This window comes from Chionomys nivalis, chromosome 23, assembly GCF_950005125.1.
Source record: "Chionomys nivalis chromosome 23, mChiNiv1.1, whole genome shotgun sequence".
NCBI classification, from domain to species: Eukaryota; Metazoa; Chordata; class Mammalia; order Rodentia; family Cricetidae; genus Chionomys; species Chionomys nivalis.
Window position 1 is genome coordinate 10708931 of NC_080108.1, and position 22348 is coordinate 10731278.

The 22348-nt window shown below is 46.1% G+C and overlaps 1 protein-coding gene across 1 annotated transcript in view; it reads left to right on the top strand.

The window, feature by feature from the left end:
* Arnt2 (aryl hydrocarbon receptor nuclear translocator 2) overlaps window positions 1-22348 on the top strand; it is a 216378-nt gene that overhangs the window by 47479 nt on the left and 146551 nt on the right. The window lies entirely within an intron of this gene.

The window sequence follows — 22348 nt, forward strand, 5'->3', positions numbered from 1 at the left end:
GGCCCCTGCAGTATGGCTCATGGGAGATCCTGGATGCAGGTCCCTCACACTGGAGAGTCATCAGGGGCAGCATGGTGGAGGCAGAGAAGATAGGATGATGAGGGAGGAAGATGAGGCTGGGCAGGGGGCAGCCTAGGTCTGGACGAGTCTGGACCCCAACAGGGAGGGGCAGATTCCATTGGAGCCAATTGAAGGTTGAGAGCAGGGACTAGCCTTGATTTGTTCTTTGAAAAACAAATGTCCCTTTGGTTGTGTGAAGGGTGAAGGCCAGGACTGAAGAAGAAACTGTTGCTAATTCAGGTGGTTTGGAGTCTCGTGGCACAGACAAGGGCCGCGATGGGAGAAAGAAGCTATCCATATGGAGTCTTAGCCAAAGGGAGGAAACAAGAGTGGTGGTCAGAGTCGCTGAGTAGACGACCCTGCTGTGGAGCGATAAGAGGACCCGCTGGCCCAGAGCAGCACAAGAGGTGGCCAAGCAAGGATTTCTTTTCCGGCCACAATAAAGTTAAGCCCTTAGATGTAAACGAAGCTATTCGGAAGGGTTGGGGCCACTCAAGTTGGAGACATGAAGCTAGAATCCAATTAATATCCATTCCTCAGGCTGATAAGTCTCTCCACAAACGGACTTGCTCCTATGCTGTCTCTGTTACAGGTGAGGAAAACAGGCTCAGACGTTAGAGACATTTGAGCTGTTTGGATCAGTTGTGACCCAGGGCCAAAGGACACAATTCATAAAGGAAGTTAGTGTTGGTAGAGGGGGAGAGAGGTTGATCCCATGAAGTCATCGAAGACACTGATGGATGAGACCCCAGAAACATAAGGACACGGGGGGAATAGAATTCAGACACCATAGCTTATACATTCCCACAATTCCTCATTGTTGTCTTCCCCACCATTCCTCCTCTCTACCCATGCTTTTCCCAACCACCAGTCTAGGTGAAGACCTGCTTTCCTGGCTGAGGTCAAAAGGACGAGGAGAAATCACTGTGGGGGTTTCCTCCACAGTCCAAAGTTTTCCTGAACATAGCTGCCTAGGACAGTGTCTTTCCCTGAAGGCATCCCTCCTGGTAGGCTGTCTGGAAGTAGCGGTGAACTTAGGTGCAGCTTTCTCTAAACCTAGGATTCTATTCTTTATCTGAGTAGAGTTTTAAAGTCAGGAATTGGAAGGAAAATGCTCCCCAAGGCATCTCCCAGACCCTGCAAAACTCTGCTTCATAAAAACTACAGGAGCGAATAGTAGGAGGTGTTTGGCTTCTACCCTGCCTGAGCGTTGAAACCTCTCTTTGTGTTTCCCAAAATGTTTTCACTCTGTTCTCACCAGAGAACCTTGGAAACCCACAGCAAGGACATTTTTTTATTAAGTTCTAACTCAGGAGGCTTAATTATCGCAGGCAGCTTCTCTTCTGACACAGAAACATTCCTGCTCTCTTCCCTTTCCCCCTCAAGTTCAGGCATTGCACCAGGCTCGTCCTTACACAATATCACAGCAGCTGACGAGCAAAGGCAGGCTCCCAAGTGCTTTGGTTAGCCCTGCCTCCCAGCCTGCTAAAGTGCCACAGAATTTTCCAGCAATAATCTTTCTTCGTGGCTCAATCTTTCTGAGTCTGGAAGCAGGGAGAGAAGGACCTGAGGCTTGTTGTCAGTCTGACCCCATTCATTTTTTTGGTGAGAATTCTCCCATGGGTCAGAGGGGTGGGCAATAGGGAAGTCAGGCCCGAGACAAGAGAAGATGAGCAACAGAGCTGTCTAGATTGTGGAGAGAGATAGGAACAGAACCACAGCTTTACAAAGCCAGGTCAAGGGAGAAAGCTGACTTTTACAAGGACATACAGTCTTTGGAAACCAGGGTCAGATGCAGCTTCAGGTGTGTGGAGGCTAAATTCTAGTTCTGATAGAGCTGGAGCCTGAATGTCTGATTTATTTTCAGCTCTGCCCCGTGTTTCCTGAGGGCTGTAGCGTTAATATTATCAATACCAAAACAAGCCTACTGGGCCTCTCATTTGTGCGGCACTTCAAGGGCCAGCCCTACTTATTCTTACTGAACCCAGAGTCTGCTGGGTGAAATGTGTGGAGGGGACATGGGGGCTGGAGTGGTGACTCAGTGGTTAGGGCTCTGGCAGAAGACCTGAGTAATTCCAGCTCCAGGGAGTGCAACATCCTCTTCTGACCTGATTACACACGTATACAACATGGCATCCACACACGCACACCCACAGAATCTTCAGAAAGTCCCAACTAGCACTTAAATAAGAGTAAATCTCTAAAAAAGAGAAGAGACATGGATTTCTTTTACTGTGGTCTATGTAATTTCTAAGCCACTAGAAGATGGACCATTTAGTCATATCAAGACATGCAGCGCACAATGCCTAGTCTGCGCTCTGTGCGCTACCATACTGTTCGCGAGCTTCGGGCAAGGGGCTAGAGATTGAAACACACACAAAGACACAGACAGACAGAGATATGGACCTCTAGTTACTGGTAAGAAGCCCCATACTCAATAGCACAACAGTCAGGTGGGCCAACAGGTGGAAACCTCATCCTCTGATCCTCAAGGCAAGGCAACACGTGCTCGTGAAGCAGAGCTGGTAAACAACTTTGACACAGCTTTCAGTAACTCAAATCAGAAGGAAAGTAAAGATCTCTAGCAGGGGAGAGCAGCTATTGCCACAACTTTATGGAGTTTCAAGGTCCCTGCCAGCAAGCAAGCTACAGCATTCTGCTCACAGACCACAGTTAGTCGTCCTGCCTGCCTGAAAGAGTCAGAGTTTGCCCTGGCAGGACGGCCCAGAAAGCTGGCATTTTAAAGTGCAGCTTTTTTCCTGCTACAGCTGAAAACCGAAAAGCATTCCTTAAGCTTTTCATCAACACCGTTTAAGTGTTTCGTGGCAGGACCTCTTTAAAGAGCTGCAGGGTTTTGCAGCTAAAGGCTGAGTCGGGAAGTTTGAGGGAAGGCAGCCCATCATGACAGGGAAGGCACCGGGGCAGGAGAGGGGTGTGATTGTGACATATCTGCAGACGGAAACAGACAAATACTGGTGTTCAACTCACTTTTTAAAATTCAGTTTGAGCCTCCAGCCCAGGGCCCGGTGCTGCCCACACTGCAGCAGGTCTTCTCTCCTTGGTTAAACATTTCTAGAATCACCCTCACAGACACACTTAGAAATATATAGTCCGTGGTGACCTTAAATCCTACCAAGGTGACCATAAGGACTGACCATCACGGCAGCAGATTTAGGTTTGTGTGACATCAATGCCAGTATCTATGGCCTTTCTAATGTCTGTCCTTCAAATGTTCTGTCTTTTACTTGTCAACTTCTGGGTGGTCCAAACAACTAGCATCAGCCACATGGGGGTTTTGCTGTTTCTGACTTGTCCTGCCCTGTCTGCTTCCCGTCTTATGTCTCAAAGGTTCTGCTGAGAAAATGACCTCTAACTGTAGGTCGCCTGAAGTTGGTCAAGGGCACAGGGCTGAGAATGGGAAGTCTATGGATGGTTCCGGGGCAAGATTGCCACAGGTACCACCTGTGATCCCAGCACTTGTGAGTGGGAGGCAGGAGGACCCCGAGTTCAAGGTCATTTTCAGCCGCCGCCGGTTGAGTCAGAAGGCAGCCCGAGCCACACGAGACCCCGGCTGGGAAAGGAAACAAAACTCCTGGCACACTATAAAAGGCGGGCTGAAGCCTAGAATTTTCCATGAGGGTTTATTATTTATTTTGGTCACCTTTTATGTGTTCTGTGTCCTGAGCTCTAGAAATTGGCACCGGCACCTGTTTTCGTTTATAGAGCTCCTCGCTGCAGCGTTCCAGCTTTGATGAAGGCTGCGGCCAGCGAGAGAGCAGCTCACGTGGCGCACAGGTCAGAAAGTGCCCGTGAACGGAGGACTCTGTGTTTACTCTTTTGTCGCATTTGAATAGTAAGATAAATTTAAGTGTCTTTGGCGTCAACAACCCCAGCCTCTTCAATCAAAAACCAGCACATTGAGCACACAGGGCAGCATTAAGCGTTCTCCTCTTTGCCTAATTATAAAGCACAGGGCTGAAATCATTCACGTTCATTTACCCAATTTCCTATTGTCAAGCGCTGTGTCTATGCTTGATGTGATTATGTTAATGTGCTAATTAAATTGAATGTTCTTTGTTGAACATTCTGCTCCCAGCAAAATTGGAGACCTCGATGAGAAGTCAGTCTTCCTCCAACGTGGCCTGGAAGAAATAGGGCAAGCACCCCGTGAGAGTGGGGAAGGGTGTCTTTGGGGTTGAGTTAACGAAGATACAATTCAGTTTCAACAACTGAATGCGTTTATGAGGTGCGTTCAGAAAGAAAAGAAGGGAGTCCAGTTTTGTGGCAGGCCTGAAAGAACTGTCCGCGCGCTTGTACATGAGCCACAAGGGGGCGCCACAGGTACCAAAAGCGGAGTATGGTGAGCTCATTAACGGAACTCAACTACCGTTGAATAAAGCTGCTATGAACATAGTCGAGAACGTGTCCTTTAGGAATGATTGAGCATCCTTTGAATACATGCTCAAGAGTGGTGTATACCTGGCTCTTGTGGTATATTGATTACCAGTTTTCTGAGGAACCGCCACAGTGGCTTCCTGAGTGGCTGTACAAGTTTGCCCTCCCACCAACAGCGGAGGAGTGTTCCCTTGTTCTACATCCAGCAGAGGGGTCTCTTGTGCTTTTGATCCTGGCCATTCTGACAGATGTAAAATGGAATCTCAGTCGTTTTGATTTGCATTTCCCTGATGGCTAAGGATGTAGCACAGTTCCTTTAAGTGTTTCTCCATCATCTGAGATTCTTCCTTTGAGAATTTTCTGTTTAGATCTGTACCCCATTTTTTAATTGGATAGTTTGGTTTGTTGATACCTAGTTTCTTGAGTTCCTTATATATGTTGGAAATGAGCCCTCTGTCAGATGTGGGTTGGTGAAGATCATTTCCCATTCTGTTGCCTGCCGTTGTATGTGTTGTGTCTATTAACGCTGTCCTTTGCCTTACAGAGACTTTTCAGTTGCATGAGGTCCCATTTATTGTCAATCTTAGTGCCTGAACTATTGGTTGGTGTTCTGCTCAAGAAGTTGTCTCCTGTGCCAGTGCATTTGAGATTATTTCCCACTTTCTCTTCTAAGAGGTTCAGTGTATCTGGTTTTATGTGAAGGTCTTTGATTCAGGGTGATATTGCTCTTTTACATTCTTCTACATGCCAACATCCAGTTAGACCAGTACCATTTGTTGAAGATGCTTTTCTTTTTTCCTTTGTATAGTTTTGGCTTCTTTGTCAAAAATCAGGTGTCCATGGTTGTATGGATGTACATCTGAGTCTTCAATTCCATTGATCCATCTGTCTGTTTTTATGACAATACCATGCTCTTTAATTACGATAGCTTTGTAGTAGTAGAGTTTGAAATCAGGGATGGTGGTATGATGGAGGAAGGTCATTTGTCAATAAACAAACTGCCTTGGGTACATCTAGAAGTATGGGTTTTTTTTCTTAGATATCCTGGGTTTTTTGTTTTTTTCATATAAAGTTGAGTATTGTTCTTTCAAGGTCTATAAAGAATTGTGCTGGGATTTTAATGGGGATTGCAGTTTTATTTATAATATCCAAAACCTGGAAAAAAACCTATATGTCCTTCAGCCAAGAAATGGATTTTTTTAGAAGGTGGTACATTTACACAGGAGTATTACTCAGCTGTTTAAAACAAGGACACCAGGAAATTTGAAGGCAAATGGATAAAACTAGGAAAAAAAAGTAATTCTGAGTTGAAGTAACCCAGACCTAGAAAGACAAGCCTGGTGAGTACTCACTCATAAGTAGATGGAAGTAAAATTAGCTGTAAAGGACAATCATGCTACAGTCCACAGACCCTGAGAGACCAGGTAACAAGGAGCATTTGTGGAAGGACACCCAGATCTTACTGTGAAGGGGAAATAGAGATTTCTTGAGTGGACTGAGGGCAGGTTGGGATGGGAACATGAGCAATCAGGTTAGAGTACAGAAAGAGACTATTGGAAAGAGGGGGGCATCTTTGGGTCAGGTGAAAACCTGGAGCAAGGGAATCTCCCAGGAATCTACAAGATGACCCCAGCTAAGACTTCTAGCAATAGCAGATACGTAGTCTTAACTGGCCATCTCCTGTGACCAGACTGGTGCCTAGCCCAATTGTCTGTCATAAGACAGGCTTCATCCACCAACTGACTGAAATAGATGCAGGCCCACAGTCAAACATTAGGTGGAGTTCAGGGAATCTTGTAGAAAAGGGAAGAAAGGATTGTAGGAGCCAGAGGGGTCAATCAACTACCCTGGGCTCTAAAGGGCTCACATAGACAGAACCGACAACCAGGGAGCCTACATGGGACTAGCCTAGGCGCTCTGTATATATGTGACAGTTCTGTAGCTTGGTCTTCTAGTCTCCCTAACAACGGGAGCAGGGGCTGTCTATGGCTCTTTTACTGGCTTTTGAGACCCTATTCCTCATACTGGGTTGCCTTGCCTAGCCTTAATATAAGGCAAAGTGCTTAATCTTACTGCAACTTGTTATGCCATGTTTTGTTGATATCCATGGGAGGCCTGCCCTTTTCTGAATTGAAATGGAGAAGGAGTGAATTGAGGGGCAGAGGGGAGGTGGGGGGCTGGGAGGAGAGAGGAGGGAGGGGAAGTTGCGATCAGGATGTTAAATAAAAATTTATCTTTAAAAAAAGTCTACTTTTGATGTGAACTTACTTTGTTCTGTTGATTTCCTGACATAATTTATTGTAGACACTTTAGACACAGCCTGGTGTGGCCTCTGTGGAGTCCCAGGTAGAAACTATTTCTAGGAATCTGCAGCCGACACACACACACACACACACGCACAATGAAAACAAGATAGAAATGAAGGATGAGCTGCTCGCCAGTTTTGCTTCTGCGTTTCCTGCCTGATGCCCAGGTCTTGCCTAAGACAACACAAGTGCTTCCCAAGTCACTTGCTTCAGTTTGCAAATGAAGTGGCATTCCATATTACTGAAAGAGTTCTTTTAGATTTGTTTAGACTTGGATCCGAGTCAATTTTAACTCAGTCTGTGTCTGGATTTCTTCTACAGTAGCATTCTCTGGGCTCCCAGAGTGTGGGGGCTGGAGAAGGTCCCATGTGAGTATCCTGCTGCTGTCTCTGAGACATTCTGTTGATCTTATGCTTAACTTTTCTTGTATTACCAAAGGGTTATCAAGACTTTCAGTGTAGGTTTTGTACAAAGGATATCAATTGTAACAATTACCGTGATACACTAATAACCCTCAGCCGCCAGTTTCCAGGGTGTAGATCACAGAATCTGCAGACTAGTGTGTTCCTCGTGGTTGTAAGAGTGCTGGTGCTTAATATGTACTCACTAAGTAACAGCCGTTAGCATGTTAAAGTATGTTAATTTAAAAAGCAGTGATGTCACATAAATTATTAAACAAATAAGGCAATAGATTATACACAGGCTTCAACAAATAAGGGTATTTTGGAATGTCTATTTGACCACAAACAAACGAATCACAGAGAGAATAGTTTAATGCAGTACATGGTTAGTTGAACATCCCTGAGCCCCATCTTAGCAAAAGTTCAGCTATGTTAGTCATGGTTAATTAAATAAAGTCACCCCACCAGGAATGAGTTTGGTACACACAATCCCACTGGGTCAAAATCTTGTAGCCAGTGTTGCCGTAAGCCCAGACAGATGATCCATGAACTAAGATGTTTGTGCTGTAATAAACAGCACCGTGTCACTACTACACAGCTACCAAAGTGGTGAATGTCTAAACTATGAGCAACCCAAAGTGCTGGGGAGGCATGGAGCAAGAGCAGCCCTCGTTCACCGGTGGTGGGGATGTGAAATGGTACCAAGGTTTTGGAAATCAGTGGAGCATCTTTGGAAGAACCTAGATGGACTCTCGCTCAGCAGCCAGACTCCCTGGCTTATGTTCAAACCCACTGAAAACTTCTAGCCAAGCAAAAACCTACACATGGATATTTATAGCCGCTTTATTCCTATCTTTCCAGGCTTGGAAGATGTCCCTCTATGAATGAATAAACAAACTGTGATAAAGCCAGACAGACAATGAAATAGCATTCGGTGCTAAAAGAACGGTGAAGCCATAAAAAGACGTAGAGGAAAATTACATGTGGGTTAGTCACGCGAGAGAAACCAAACTGAACAGTACACACATTGCAGGATCCCAGTTAGATGGCAGCTGGGACCGTATCTATAATGTTTCTCATTGAAATATCTGTAATGAGAGAGAAAAGATCAGTTGTTCTTAGAGGCTTGATGGAAGGGCTGATCAGAGGTTCTTAGGGTGAGTGGGTGGAATACAGGATTTATAGGGTGGTGAAAATATTCCGTGAAGCCAAAATGGTGGATCCACATCATCCTGTGTTTGTCCAGACAAGAATGGGCTGTGGGTTCCAACGACGTAATGGTGTGGATCATCATCTGTACCAAATATACTACCCTATGGAGGATGCTGGCAGTGGGGGGCATGTGGTTGAAGGACAGAGTTTATGGGAGTGCTACATCCCACTCGACTGTGCTGTGAACTTAAAACTGCCCCAAATATAAAGTCTTTTTAGAAAAAAAACCAAAAAGCAGAAACATTGCTAGATGAAAGGGGACTGGAAAGAGACAGACACATGACAGCTGACGTGGCCTGTGGTCCTTGATTTGATCCTGAACCCGGAGTTGCTTTTCTCATGAAGGTCACTTTTTAGATAATTAGAAACAAATAAATAAGATTTGGTGGTGGTGTAATTATGTTAAATCAATAATAAGGTCTTGATTTGATAATCAGAATGTGGTTATAGAAGAAAATGCACTTGTTCTTGAGAAGCACACACTGGAGTATTCAGGCAGAAAGGGGTGTGATATCTTCCAAAGGCCAGAAAAACAACCCAGACATACACGGAGAAATTATAAGGCAAATGGGATAAGATACTGTTAACTGGGGTATAAGGACTGGGTAAGTTATTTTTACTGATTTTTTTTTATAGAAGCTTGCAAAAACTAAAAATGTTTCAAATCTTTTTTTTGTGTGTATATAAATTGTTTAATACCTGTATATCTCTTTACAAAGCTTTACTATAAAATACTTAAAACAGTATAGAAGACTGAAGAAACAAAATTACTCCCGAAGGAAGATGGGGCACATAAAGCAGATTTAATTCATTGAAACCATAGACAGCGTTATAAATTCCCTTATCAACATATTCATTATTGATGTGTACGAATAAGAAAGTCTTGTTGAAGGGAATCCTTCCTTCTGCCTTTTTCTTTCCTTTTTCTTTTTTCATTCTGATCCCACTTATCTCCCTGTCCTCTGGCATCCGCCCTCTGTCCTTGTAACCCACCCTCCAAAACACCAAACCAAATTTAAAAGAAAAACCCAAAACCAAGCAACACAATGGAAGAAAACAACCAAGTAAAGAAGAATCTTGTCATGGAAGCTGTAGTGTGGCCTTGGGAGTCACACAGTTTACCCTTTAGTCCATCCATGTTGACTTGTAAATGTTCGTTGCTATGAGTCTTTGACCTGGCTCCAGGCCTCTGGTTTCTGCTACACCACCGTTATTGGGCTCTCACTAGGGCTCCTCTTAGTTATCCTCTTGTTGTCCTGTGTCAGGGAGATCCTGCTGTTTTGGATCTGTAGGTTCATCCCCTACACATGCTCTAACAGTTTGTCCATGAGATGGATGTTGGGGTGGGCTCATAGCCCTGGTTCTGGGCCTGGGTGGTAGCTGAATTTGTCAGCTCACTACTTTTTCCCTCATCCTCACTACCTGGGTGAGCTCTCCAGGACTGCCTCGGCGAACTCACCCAAGGCAGCCTACAGCAAGGAGCTGAACCAGTTCTCCTGCTCTCTGGCCCTTAGATCCTGTCTTATTCACTTGTATCTCCAGGGCCAGCTCTACTGTTTTGCCCAGGCACGGTGCAGGGCCCTCTCTCGGGATAGGAGTAGGGGGCATATGACCGGGGGTAGGGGTGGGGGAGATAGGATTGAGGGGGAAGGGTCAGCTCTCCTTCTCTCGTGTCCTCAGGGCTGGTTCACCTGCATCTCTGAACAGGTCAGCTCTAGTGTGCTGCCCAGACAGGAAGTAGAGGCTGCTTCCTCAGGCACTGCAGTCAGTGAGAGTCAGGGCTAGCTCTCCTGGTCTTGTGACCCCAGGGCCAGCTTTTTCACCTACCATAGGTGCTAACAGGTGAGGGGTGAGGGCATCTTTCCCTCACCCATGCCACCACATGACAGATGAGGGGGGACAGGGTCAACTCCTTTGCTCTCATGCCCTCAAGGATGGCTCACCTGTGTCCCTGACCACAGGGTCAGCGGTAGTGTGCTTCCCAGCTAGGGTGCATGCCCATGGTGAGGAGTGGGGCCATCTTTCTTGAGTGGAGTGGGGGTGAGTTCTCCCCTGAGGGGTAGGGCCAACTCACCTGCTGCAATATCCAGCCAGCCATCCCAGGGCCAGTGAAGGGCAGGGATGACCCAGCAGAGCATGGTTCCCATGATCCCCATGGTAACACTGGCCATCGACATCACCACAGACCCCAGCTGCAGCAGGACAATGGACCCAGAATGGTCCTAGCGCAGCTGGGGTGCACGTGCCACCATGGCCCCTCTGGCAGCACATGCCCCTCTGATCAGCTTGGCCCCAGCAGCAACATGGCCACTGGGCATCAGCATGGTCCCAGGTAGCCTGCTAGACCCCGGGCATTCACAGACCCTGCAGTGACAACTGGAGACATGGTCACCACCCCAGACTCCAGCCTTCACAGGGCCAAGCACCCAGACATGGCCCTAGGAAGCAGCCCGTGCCTGGAAGTCTCCATGGTTCCAGGTGGCAGCACCAGCTACCCAAATCAGCATGACTGCAGGTGTGGCACTGTTCTCAGACAGTGACATGATCCGAGGTGGCACATGGCCCTCAGTGACAGCAGGAGCCGTGGACATCAACTCAGATACTGGGGGCTGTAGGACCACAGACCAAGACACAGCCCTCTGCAGCAGCCCTGGTCCAGGCAATGCCATGGCCCTGGTTGACAGCACAGGTCACTCAGATCAAGGTGCTCCTGGTGGCATCAAGGCCTTCGGCACTCTCATAGCCACAAGTTGTAACCCAGACCCCGGGCATCTATGTAGCTTTGGCAGCAACATAAGCCATAGACATCAATATAGACCCTGGCTGTGGTAGGACCATGGACCCAGCTGTGGTCCTAGGCAGCAGCGTGGCCCAGATATACTATGGTCCCAGTTCTGCCTGCCTTTTTCTAATCGAGCCATATTTCACACGAGCAATCTCCACAATAGCAGAGTGCAGAAGCCTGCTGTATTCTAGGGACACCCCCCTCCCTCAGTGTGGCTATGTCTGGGGAGCACAGTTGCCTTCTAATTGCTCATTTTTTCTCATTATTTATCTCATTTACTAATGGTCTAGTGCTTTAAGTCTATTACACAAAAGAATTAAATGTAGTCATAGTGCTGTTATTAATTATAACAAGCCCTATTATTATTTCCTCTCTTGATTCTTGTGCCAGCCCCAGCCTGTCAGGTGCTTACACAAGCGCATCCACTTGGCTATTGTAGCCACACAGTGGCCACTTCCGCACAGTGACCCTGTTACCTTCTATGTCCATTAGTTTATATGTGCGCCTGATGTAGGATCCTGACCGTGTCATTCACTAGCGATGTGGTCTTCAACCAGCTAACGAATCTCTCAGCTTCTGTTTACCTTTAATTTAAGTTATTCTTGGGAGCTGGAGAGTACACTAGTGTGAGCCAGTCAAACCACAGACACCTGCTTGGCTGTTCGTCGCTTGGTTCCTCTCTTTACAGAGCTCCCGCTGGATCTTACAACAATGACTTTACTCATTTAACAAGAGAAGTTCCATTTCAGCGTTCTGTGAGAAACAGGGAAGCATGATCATCGGGGGCAGCTCTATTTGCATAAATCAATACTCTGAGATTGAGTGAGCAGGAACATCGAAGCCAAATTGACCTGGGTTCACATATTTAGCTATGCCGCTTATGAGCTGGGCCACGCTTCACCTCTCTGAATATCAGTCGCCGGAATAAAGTAGAAATAAAAATAACCGCATTAGAATGTTATAGTCGACGATGAAGGGTTAAGTAAGATATGTGAAATGATTTTGCGATCTTTTGGCCATTTTATAGACATATATATGATGGTATTGCCTCGTCTAGTTAGGCTTTCATTGCTGAGATAAACACCATGACCAAAGGGCTTACAGGGCTATAGTCCATCAACAGCGCATGTCTAGGCAGACTACGGCTGCAGCTGAAGCAGAGGCCACAGAGGCACACCGTTCACTTGCCTACTCTCCATGAACCACTTTTTCTTTTCTCATGCCCATCAGGGCTCCCTGCCCGAGGATAGCAGCACCCACAGGGGGCTGAGCCCTCCCTCAACAATAATTAGTCAAGAATACGACCCCACAGACTCCCCTGCAGGCCACTTTTATGGAGGAATTTTCTCAATTATGGTTCGCTCCTCCCAAATAACTCCAGCTTGTGTTGAGCTGACAGCAAAGCAGGCAGGACATGTATGTTATAGCTATCACACACACGGATACATTATATGGAAATGCACACACACTATAAAGGCGATGCAATGGCTACACAGTGCTGTGATTTAAATGTGAAATGATCCCCATAAGCTCACATTTTTGAATAGAGTGTCCCCAGATGGTGGGACCATTGGCTAAGCGTGTTGAGCCTTTATGGCCCAGCCCCATTTCCAGTTCTCCGTTTCCGGAGCGTGAATGCAATTGTGGCCAGCCAGCCTCCTGCTCTTCCCTGCTGCGATCGAATGAACTCCTTTAACATAGGCCAGAAGCAGCCCTTCCTCCCTTAAATTGCATTGGGCATTTATTTGGTCATTACAGTGGGAAAAATAACTAAAACACACAGTGGGTCCATGAGAACCAGCACTCAAAGAGATAAAGACTCTCTGGGGAGAGCCTGAGTCACACAGCATGGCATTCGGCACAGAGACTTGCTTTTGCCCGGTTTTCATCTCTCTAGCAGAAAGCATCAGGCTCCCAGGAACAGACCAGACTGACCATACACCAGCTGTTTCTACTAGGGGTACCAGAGTGCTTTCTGCAGGCTGCTCTGCCCATCAACCCTCCAGCGAGAAATTCAAAATTCTGATCAGAATGCCCTCTGAAGGCCATAGAGCAACAACCTTCAACCTGGGGGGTCATGACCCTCTTGGGGTCTAAAGACCCTTTCATAGGGATTGTATATCAGATATCTACATTATGATTTATAACAGTACAAAATTACAGTTATGAAGGAGCAACAAAAATGATTTGTTTGTTTGTTTTTGTTTTTCGAGACAGGGTTTCTCTGTAGCTTTGGAGCCTGTCCTGGAACTAGCTCTTGTAGACCAGGCTGGTCTCGAACTCACACAGGTCCACCTGCTTCTGCCTCCCAAACAGTGGGATTAAAAGCCATGTACCACCACCACCCGGCAACGAAAATAATTTTATGGTTGCGGGGGTTTACCATATCATAAAGAAACTGTATGAAAGGGTCCCAGCATGAGGGACTGCTGTAGAGGACGATGTGCTTATCCAGATGAGGTTTGAGGCTGAAACTGAGTGGCTGGAGATGACAAAGGGTGCTTTGTGGCTGGGTCACTGCATGTGACACACGTCGTGGGGAGGGCTCAAGTCCCGGATCCACTGTGTTCTTTGTCGTTTCTTTCCACCGTTCCTCTGCTTGCTTTCCCATCAGCAGAGGCGTGCCAGAGTCTGCCTCCTCATTCAGTTTCTGTTTTGTGTTCTTAATTTTTACCTGCCAATCCCCCTCCAATGCTACTTCACCCGCTTAGGTTTCCTAGGCAATGTTCATTCTGCTTTTGACCCCGAAAGGAAGAGAACAAAAAGGTTAGAGCAACTTCTTCTTTGACAAGTTTCATCTATTTTGATCGTTTTGAGTTCCCTGCTTTCTGGGAACTTGGGAAGCAGCTCCAGGATCCATCATGGTGATTCATCAAATGGCTCCTTTACTCCCTGGACACTATTAGTAAGTGCTTCTAGAAAGTTCTACTTAGAAACATGCCAAGCCCTAGAAGAAGGGAGAAATGGGCTTCCAAAAATGCTGCTATTAGGGATTCAGAGGTCTTGCACAAACTACATCTTCTGCCAAGCAGGCTGATTAAGAAGTACAGCATCCTGCATACTATTTCCAGAGAAGAAATGGGACAGAGTCAGCAAGAAGCTAATCAAACAACGTTGCACAAAGGAAACACAGGGTATCTCAAGAACATTACCACCAGGGCACACAGTGTCCTTGGAACTGATAGCCTAGCCCTCCCCTCCCCAGGCGGCAAGAGTTGTGTTCTCAGGATCTGAAGCCACAGCTCCAAGGCCCTAGCCCGAGGCCATTACCAGCTTGGTCAAGCATGTTTCTGGTTTTAGAGAAGAAGCTGGCTTCCTTCTCGATTCATCAGATCCTGGTGTGTGTGCTGGGGGGGGGGGGCGGGGAGCTCCAAAGCCCTGACCTCAGGCTATTAGTAGTTCTGCCAAGCATATTTATGGCTTTGAGAAGGCTTATGTTTCTTCTTAACACACTAGGGCCTCAGGAAAAGCCTTAGTTGATCAGTCCAGCCCTCAGCAAGATTGTCAGCCACCTTCCCTTTCAGAGGTGAGATGACTCTTTGAAGATGCCACTGACAGATGCCCCTGCCTACCGCGGTGGTCCACTGTCAGCCACAGTCAACCCCACTGTGTTTTCTGACCTCGCCATTAATGGCAAGTCCTTCAACTATGTCCACTTCGAGCTGTTTGCAATGCAGAGTTGCAGACAGTAAAAGACATTTGTTCTCAGAGCATTCAGGAGAAAGGATTTGGTTCTATCATCTACCATGTCCACAGTTATTCCAGGAGTCCTGTGCCAAGGGGGTGACGGCATAATGACACAGGGCACAAGAAATCTGGGGATGAGACCATCTTGAAGCATATAGGTTCTGGCATCTTGTCATGTCATAGCAAAGGCCGAGGCAAACACAAATGATGCTCAGGATTTCAGTTGCTAGGCCAATAATGTATGTGGTCTTTGGGAAGGGGAAGATGGTCCGGATATTATAGAAACCGTGAAACACGTTGGTTCCAGGAAAGGTAAGGCCAGCAAAAGTGGACAACTCTAAAGGGTTTGTCTTGGGTGCATCTTACCACCTGACCACTCCTGTGGTCTGGAAGAGTGTATCCACACACATGCTCATAACCCCCTGTAAGCTTGTGCTCTCGCCACAGTCCAGTAGGCTCTGAGGTTTTCATACTCCCTTTCCTATCTTGCTGGACTGCAGTGACGTTTATGACTGTGATAAAAAAAAAAAAAAGCCTTAAAGCCAAATCCAAAACAAAACTGAGATGAATATGATTCTATACACAAAAACTGGTGTGCAAAATCCATTCATGCGGTGTCAGAAATGATATTCAAGGTTAATTAGTGTAAGAAACCGGATTTGAATTTTGCTTTAGGTGGAGTCTGGGTTGGCTGGCCATTGGTGGAGGCTCTGTCCTTTGGGGAGTTGGATGGAATTGGGTCTGCAGACATAACCGGCTCTGGCACTTGAGTGATGAGGGTGTGTACACGAATGCAGATGGGGCAGCTGGTGCTGACCCACCTATGTTTGGCTTGATTTGGTATTCTACTGATTGCCAACTTTAGTGTAAGCAGTGGGTAAAAGAGCTGTGTGAGGGAGGGCCTGGTAGCTACTGGAGCTCCTTCTGTGTCTTGCCCTAGGTGCTGAGAGGGTCTGACTGCCCTGGAGTTGTCTGGGGTTCACTTTCATGTAGCGCTGTGTTCTCCCCACCATGAGGAGCACAGAAATCCACCAGGATTACCAGGGGAGATGGGGGCTGGTTTAGGGAGAAGGCTGTGTTAGACAGATCAGGGAGTGGCCAACCTGGGCGGCAAGAAGAAACCAAGAAAGATGTGTGGCAAATACAAATTCCTTGAAGACGTCTTCGGAAGAGAGCCTTGTGAAAGACTAAGGGAGGGGTGTGCAATGCTTGAGTGATTGTCCTTTTCCCTGCAACCAACAACTCTTCCCTGCTCAACCACAAAGCTAACACGGTACCAACTTATGTAACCTCAAACATTTAATCTCCTAATCCATACAGCAAGAAGAATAATGGGGAACTTCATAGAGCCATTCTTACATTGTATCCCAAAGAGTGTTGAATGTCCACTCCCTTAAGCTCCTTTGGCTGTGCTTAAAACAGCCAGATATTGAATACACCAAAACCCAGTCCCCCTCCATGGCTAGCTGGAGTGTTCTCAAAATGAATTTTCTTACCCAGAAATGTGCTTGGCTTTATCCAACCATGTGTCTCTCGCAGGAAATCATTGTCACCTGCCCTTTGATTGTAGACATTTGCATACTAATGATTAAGCAGTCTCCAGCCAGTCAGTTGGATAATGAACCTGGGCTAGCTGTATTGTATCAGAGTCACCAGTGTGGGTGGCAGCCAAATGTTGAATATCACTTAGAGAGAGATTAATTTTTAACCAGCCCTATTAATTCTCTTGACATTTGAAAGCAAAGTTACCTCTGTTTATATAATACGAGAAAAGATCAAATACACATATTTGGCATGCGTCACTGAAACACCTAAAGAACCATAGTGAAAAAATAAAATCTGCTCTCCTTTGGGGACTTCCAGTTTGAATGAACGCAATTGGAAAGTAGTTAGCCATTAGGATCAGCGGTTGAATTGAGTGGATAAAGCGTCTACTGTGCAAGCATGAGAACTGGAGCTTGGGTCCCTAAAGCTCAGCTAAAGCTGTGGGTGGTGGCTCTCATCTTTAATCTCAGTATTCTGACAGCAAGATACGAGGCAGAAGCAAGAGCATCCCCAGAGTTCCAAGAGTCAGCTAGCTTGATGCAGGCAGGGGTGAACAGCAAAGAGACTCTGCCTCAGACATGCCATGTAAACTGCAGGGTGACCAGCTCTTTTTCATGTCACTCTTTCTCTGAGTGGACGAGGGCATGAAACTTCTCTCTAAACATTCCAAGTCTACCAGGAGTTGTGTTCTTCACCACGGGAAAGAAGGTGAACTGGGTTGAGACGCAAGGCCAGCCAAAAGAGAAGAAAGGCCAGCCCAGTCGCCATGATGTTCGAGGACCTGGTTCTAGTTTTCCTTGAGTCTAACTAGATCCCTGCCCTCTGTGTTTTGATTGTTCAACTTTTCTGTGAATGACCTGGGCATTGTAAGCATCTCACTAGGAAGCTCACTACTGAGAAATAGTTTGAAGTAGGGCACTTTTATGAACAACAAAACTCCAATCGATTCACATAAAGATTTTTTTAAGATAAATGCTAAGTTCACTTACTTTCTTTTGCCCTTGATAAATAACCATTAATGAGTTTTTCTCCAGACATGGCTACTGATGGACAGGGTCATCATGACGATTTTAAAATTTGCCAGTTGCTGTTTTTAACCTTTTCCTTTCTATTTGCTCTGTGGTGGTTTGAATGAGAACCGCCCCCTCCCCCCAACACACACAGGAGGTTGGTTCATCTGTTTGAATGTCTGGTCCCCAGTTGGTGGCACTGTTTGGAAAGGATCGAGGAGTGTGCCATTATTGGAGGTGTGCCATTGGGAGAAGCCTTTAAGGTTTCAAAAGCCCAGGCCATTCCCAGTTAGCTCTTTCTGCCTCATGCTTGGGGATCACATGTAAATTCTCAACAAGTACTCCATAGCCGTGTTTGTTTCCCAAGATGACCATGGACTCTAAGCCTCTGGACCTATGAGCTCCAAATTAAACACTTTCTTTTATGAGCTGCCTTGGTCATGGTGTTTTATAATAGGAAATAACGAAGACACAATCCATCACAATCCTAGCTGGGCAACCTTACTTAGCCTCTCTGTAATAATACCAACACATACATCATCGTCATGTCAACCACATCCCAGAGGCTCTCAGCTCCCAGGGTCCTCGGGAAACGCCTCTGGGGTCAGCATTATCATTACCTTTCCTTCACAGAGAAGGGAAACAGATACAGAAAATTTGATTCACACAGGTTGAGATTTTAACATGGTACTGTGTGGCTCCAGGATCATACTCTGAGAACAGCCGAATCTGAACTGCTCTAGAGTTGGCACTCGATATGACAAGGGCCAGCATAGAATCCAGCACCCATTGAGGAAGCCAGAGAGCACAGCAAAGAGCTGTAAATCAGGCATTAGGGTACCAGCTTCTAGCAAAACTCCCATGAGTTAGACATTTCCAGGAAGTAACGCATGGCCACAGCCTTACAAGCCAAATTTGCCTCATCTAGAACCCTCTCAGTCTTAGACACCTGTCTTCCCCCCAGATCTAGGATAATTTTGACCTGCTTTAGAGGAGAGGTTATGCAGAAGGCACAAGGACTAGTTTTACATTCCCTCAATTTGACCGACAGTAAACAATGTGTTTTATATTTAAACTTTGTTGCTGTTTCATGGTCTACCAAAGATCACAACAACTTGGTCAAACTTTCCATCATGTTGTGATTTTTGTCATAGCTACTCTTTAAACATCTGAACAGTTTTGTTATTGCTAACATTTTAAACCCATGTTAAAGGGGTGCAAAGAAGCTTCTAGGTAACAGGAATCCTGTTGTGAGGCTCAGGGTTCTCGTCCCTGTAGAACTGCCCTAAGGAGACTCCTTTTTGCCCCTAAATGAAAAGCAGACCTGGGTCCCTCCATATTTGAGTTTCTCTCTACTTGTCTAACACCAGTCATCCTTGGAGGCTGAGTTCAGAACCTGCAAACCAGGCCCACAGGTTCACTGTCGGTCCATTACCCTTTCCTTCCTCTCCTCCCCAGACCCTTTCTTCTTCTTTCCTCTTCTCCTTTTGTCTCCGCACTCTGCAATAAAGGTTACTATGGTGGCCTCCTGCCTCTCTTCTGGACAGGAACTTGTCACACATCCTTCACCATGCAATACATCTGCAGCATATTTCCCTCTCTCAAGTGCTCATAGCACGTGGATTGTCTCCTTTAAGTTCATCTTCCTGATGACTTAGAACAGTAGACAATGCCATCCTATTTTATGGGTGATGAAGATGAGACTTAGGGGGGATTAGCAAGGTGTCCATAACAAGAGAATCAGTAACAGTGGGAAAACCTGCTTCTTGGGCAGAAGAGGTATACCTTACTGCATAAGATTAGGTTTTCACCTGCTCCTTCTGTCTAAATCTGTGGTTCTCCCTGAAGAGGAGAGACCTGTTAGAGAGCATAGGCAGGTACAATGCCTGTCCGGGCAGATTTTGGACAAGTAGAGTGAAAGACAAGAAGGTGAGAATGAGCTGGCAGGGGCACAGACATCCTTCTTTCCAGCAAAGAAAATAAAGTAAGAATGGACGAATGAGGAAGAATGAGAGGAATTAGGAAGAAAAGTCTGTCGATCCCAAACAGATCCTGTGGTTAAGCTTATCCGAGTCCAACACACACACACTGGTGGGGACGTCAGGTCACAGCAAAGGATGGCAAACAAGTCCTGTCTGATTTTCTTTCGGTTTTTGAGATCTAGTCTTCCTCTGTAACTCAGGCTGGCAGGAACATACTATGTAACCCAAGTTGATGTCAGACTTTCAACACTCTTTCTGTAAGCATTCTCTTAGGACCGAGATTACAGGCAGGATCCACCACATAGGATCTGATAATATTCTTGGTTTTGAGGTTAGTGAAAGCTTTTTTCCCCCTAAGAATATATCCTAAAGGCTTTATTACCTGGTAGTGGCAGGATGTTGGTCGAACATAGAAGTGAGCATTAAATGACTATTAAAGGAATTAAAGATAATCCAAGGCGATCTTGGCTTTCTATCTGCAACATTATAACTCCCCAGTCACAGAAGTTCTAATCAGTCAATCAGCTGCAGAACCATCCACACAGGTGTGGCTTTTTAAGGGACCGTCAGAAATTCTCAAGCCTGAGGGTTGGGTTCCTGGTGGCCTGCTGTTTACCCTTTAATCCTCTTTCCTTCGGCAGCCATGCACCTTCTCCCAGTCTCTTACTGACCCAAGATTAACTTAGAAGGAACTAAACACTCTTCAAATCATTTGATGTCCTGCAGAAGAAGCTCTTTGCGTCTGGAGTCAGGACTCAAAGCAGAATCAGGTCACAGATTCCTCTTCTCAAATTTGAAAAAGGAATAAATGCTTTGGGATTTGGGTTCTTATTGTCCGACAAGACCAGTGCTGGCCATTTCTGAAAAACTAGATCCATAATTGTGTGCTATGGGCATGCATTTTAAAAGTGTAAATCTCAGCTTCGAGTCTAATGCCTCTTTTGGCATTTGCGAGTTCTGGGTTAAGGTTGAGTGGAATTCCTAAGCCTGCTACTGGTCACAGTCGGCTAACTCTCTTAATTAGCACAGCACCACTATATTGTATAAGCGCCACCTCTCTGTGCTCAGCAATGAGTAACCGCTCCATTCCAGACTGTTTACTTAAGAGGGGGGCTTTCACCCACAATCAATGTTTCTGGGCATTGAACCTATTTAATTCTGAGAGACAAAGAAGGCTAATGTGGGCCTGGTCTCCTATTCCTCCTCTCCTTCTCCATGGAGTCCATCCTTATCTGCCCAGTCACCGAATCCTCATGCTGGGGGTGACTCAGCACCAAGTCTCCTCTAGCCATTAAACGGTACAACCTTGATCACTTCACTTCTCTGAGTTTATTTCTTCTCTGGAAAATTAGCTGTTGGTACAGGCACTTTCTACCTAAGTGGGTCCGTGTTGGGGAAGATGAAGCACCTCCTAACTTAAGAAATTCACCCCCCCAAACCCCAACCCCCAGCACAAGACAGACACTAGACTATAGAAAGTCCAGCTGTTGCTCACTTGATAGCTATCTTTTATTGTAATGGACACTGGCAAGAAGACACGTGGGTGAGATCCAGTATCAGAGATTTTACAGGGCTAGGTATATGCTTCTTCATATAAAAAGGCGCTTACCCTGCCTCCAAGTCTAGCTGAATTTGATCCCTGGGACCAGCACGATGGAAGGGGGAATAGACTACCCCACCAGTAACATGGCACTTGTACATGCTCACACAAGCAACACACACACGCACGGATGGAGTATTTTACAGAATAATGTTCAGAAAATGGACAGAGGACAAGAATATGGCTATAGAAACCTGTTGTGCCTGTGTGTGTGTGTATAACAGCTATGTTTGCTACAATTTTATTCTGGGAGTGGGGCGACTCTTAGGCATATATCTGGGACAAAATAAGCTGCAAGTGACTGAACTTGGTTAGTACACTGCTATGGATCTGTCAAGGAGGGACACCTGATTACTTTTCAGTTGTGTAGAAAGTTGGAGGAAGGAAAGAACTTGGTGATGATGCTGAGTGTCCTGCATGTGGACCAGAGCTACCCACAGGTAGGGTCCAGACTTTATTTCCCTACCTTAAGAAGCATCATATAGAGATCAGATGAGGTGCTGCACACTTGCAATTCAAGCACTCAGGAAGCAGAGGCGGTAGAAGTTTACAAGTCCAAGGCTGGTCTCAGCTAAGTAAGGGGAGCCCCCATCTCAAAACAAAACAAGAATATGGTGTACATTGATTAAGTCCCAGTGGGTATTTGAGAGTGTTCTTTTTGGGGGACTACAGAAGAGAGGCTGAGTCTCATTTGGTTTGCTGTGCGACTTCAGGACCCTTCTCCTCAGACACCCACTGAAGTTTCAGCCCTTGGCTGATATCCCCGTTGGTCTCTCCTTGTTTCTGTCTGGGCCTGACCTGTCTTGAGTCTGGACGCATAGCGTCCTTGCCTTTCTACTTGACTATATTCTAGTCATTTCCTCAAAGGCAGCTTTCAATGTCACCTCCTCTTTGTCCCTTTTACTCAGCACTGACCCAGTTTCAGGGGTTTTGTTTAAGTTCCCAGAAGCAGGTGACCAGACAACAGGTGCCTTATAGCCCACCTACCCTAGAAGCCCTGCAGGATATGACTCTCTATAGCACCTAGGTCTGTGTTGAGTGCACAGACCTTTCAATATTTGTCCAATTGATATATTATTAGGGCAGTGGAGACAAACACTGTCTGTAGACGAGGTTGTTTTGAAACACACCCCTAGCATTATTTTCCTATCCTGTCCCATGGTTCTTTAGAAATAGTGTGGTATCTTTGGCAGATGGATCAGTGTTAGAAGCCATACTGTCTTCAGCTGTGACCTGGGAGTGTGACCAGCCTTCCAATCTCACCTTACCAGGGCATCCACTGTGGAACATCCTCTCCAGGAAGCCTAGCGGCTGCCTGGAAAACAGCTCTTCAAGTTCCCAGCACTTTAATTTCCCCCAGATACG